We start from the raw sequence: 2,642 nt of genomic DNA, 5'->3' as shown, positions 1-2,642 counted from the left end.
TTGCTTGCCATGTGTTGGATTAGATGGTTATCTCTTATTTATATATTTTTTTAAAAAACTTTGGCCCCAACCTCTTATAGTATTTAATCATCGATATTTTTATTTGTGAATAATCATTTTTCAAACAATCACTTTAACTCTAATTTAGTTATTGGCGAATAAAAGTAAACAAAATAGTCTCTGAGTTATTTTAATCTATCAAGGTAGTCAATGAGTTATTATTCTCTCTAAGTGTTTGAAAGGAATCGAGGGAAATATACCGAATATTGATTTTAGTCTATAAAATAAAACAAGATGTTTTTATCCTCTCAAAAAATTTCCTTTTGTTGTTGGCCCTTAATGACTAAATTATGTTCATATTAATGTCAATATCATGACACTTTTATGTTCAAGATGTGAAATATACAATGTTCAACCCATCTATGTAGACTCTTTCTAGTCTCACCCCATATAATTTTAGTTACACCCAAATTTATTTAAAATTTTACAATAATACCAAAATTGTCCTCTTCATGTAAATTTCTAAAAACCCTTATTTCATTATCATTCTAAACCCTCACCCCTTTTTCACCCACAAACCACCATGGATATGCAATCAATACCTACTAAAATCGCCAATTAAATCAACATCTCATCCATTGATACGTACTCGATTCATACAAGTAAGTGAATTTCATAATTTTCTTCGAGTTTCTATTTATCGTTTGCTCTATGATTTATTTGATGTTGTTAATTTTACCATGGATGTTTATCGTTATTGTTAATTTCACGTTTGTCTGTCGATTTGTTTGATTTAATTTTACGTAGAAGGGTAACGTAATTTACGTTTACATAGGTCTCACGTGAATTTAGTTTACGTACATATTCTAAAGAGGAATAACATACACGTAAACTCAGTTTACATGAACTTAAGTAAAATCAGTTTACATGAACTTAAGTAAACTCAGTTTACATAAACTGTGTAAACTACGTTAGTTTACTTAACTTATGTAAACTCAGTTTACATAGTGTATGTAAATTCAACTTACATAAACTCCGTAAACTGTGTAAACTCTTATTGTAAACTCAGTTTACATAGTGTATGTAAACTCAATTTACATAAACTACGTAAACTTAGTTTACATAAACTGTGTAAACTCAGTTTTCGTAGTATATGTAAACTCAGTTTAGATAAACTACGTAAATTGAGTTTACATAAACTACGTAAACTCAGTTTACTTAAACTGTGTAAAATCAGTTTACGTTAGTTTACTTAACTTATGTAAACTCAATTTATGTAAACTCAGATTACATAAACTACGTAAACTTAGTTTACATAAACTGTGTAAACTCAGTTTACGTAGTGTATGTAAACTCAGTTTACATAAAATAATTTATTTTGATTAAAGGGTATATTAGTAATTTTGGGGTGTAACTTGGATTATTTGGGGTGTGGGTAGTATCTGTCATCTATGTACTTACTATCTTCAAGAAATATCAATAACATATCAAAATTATGTTCAATAGGGATAAAAAACGAAACATAAACTTTTGCGACGACGAAAACATTCCATTTTATTTTTTAGGGATTAAAATCAAAATTTTCTATATTTTTACGTACAAAAACTTATTCAACCCTTAATAATAATTAGGGAATACTGACTTTTTATTTCAAATAGTGTATCTTCAAGTCTTCGAATCCTCAATTACCCTTGCAATCCTTGGAGCTCTTCCCTCGAATTCTTCTTTGCTCTGTCCGGTGGTTGGATCCCCTTCAACTCAAGAAGGCTAGAAAGAACCTCCAATACCCTTGGAGGTTGAATGAAATTACTTAATTCACTTTAAATCCTTGATTCCCAATCAATATCCTTGAAAGCAAACAACTTACAATCGATATAACACTCTAACAATCTATGACTGAAAGACCACAATGATTAATGGAAAAAGTGTTTAGTCTAAAGAACAAATGGAAAATGAAGTTTGAAGACTCTAGAGAAAATATATGCAAATGATTAAGTGGCTTTTGGTGTTATGAGGATATCAGTATATATACAAAAGGGTGACAAGAGCAAATATTTGGCCAAAAACAACATAATGAATCGATTCACTAAACGTGTGATTCGATTCAGACAGCTAAAGACAAGCAAACTGAGCCAAGAAGATTGATATGAATCAGACTACATTTGAATTGATTCATATACCCCCAGATGAAAGTTGACACGACTCAAATGAGTGTGATTCGATTCAATCAACCAAAAACCAAGACTAGAAGAAATCATGATACGATTCAAACAAATGGTGAATCAATTCACAATGATATGATTCAAGGAATCATGAATCGAATCAAAATGTATAAAAAAAATTGGCAGAAATTTCTCATGATACGATTCAAAAGAAAAATTGAATCGAATCAATTGGCTGGAAAAACGTTTTGACCAAGAAAGACCAAGTTTTCTTCATGTAAACAACACATAAGGCAATAACAACTATATCTAAACATCATCAAATAAAAACTACCTAATGAACATCATCAAAAAACAAACCTATAACTACACAACCTCACATGGTCGTATATAATTTGATCAATTCTGATTATTTATTTAGTTGTGCAGATGGGAATAGTAATGATGGGATTAGGGGAAGATATTGGCCTTATTTTGAGG

The sequence above is a fragment of the Medicago sativa genome, chromosome 4 (assembly GCF_051527215.1).
Source record: "Medicago sativa cultivar Bolivia chromosome 4, Bolivia_mono, whole genome shotgun sequence".
Lineage (NCBI taxonomy): Eukaryota > Viridiplantae > Streptophyta > Magnoliopsida > Fabales > Fabaceae > Medicago > Medicago sativa.
Note: the sequence above shows the minus strand (reverse complement) of the source record.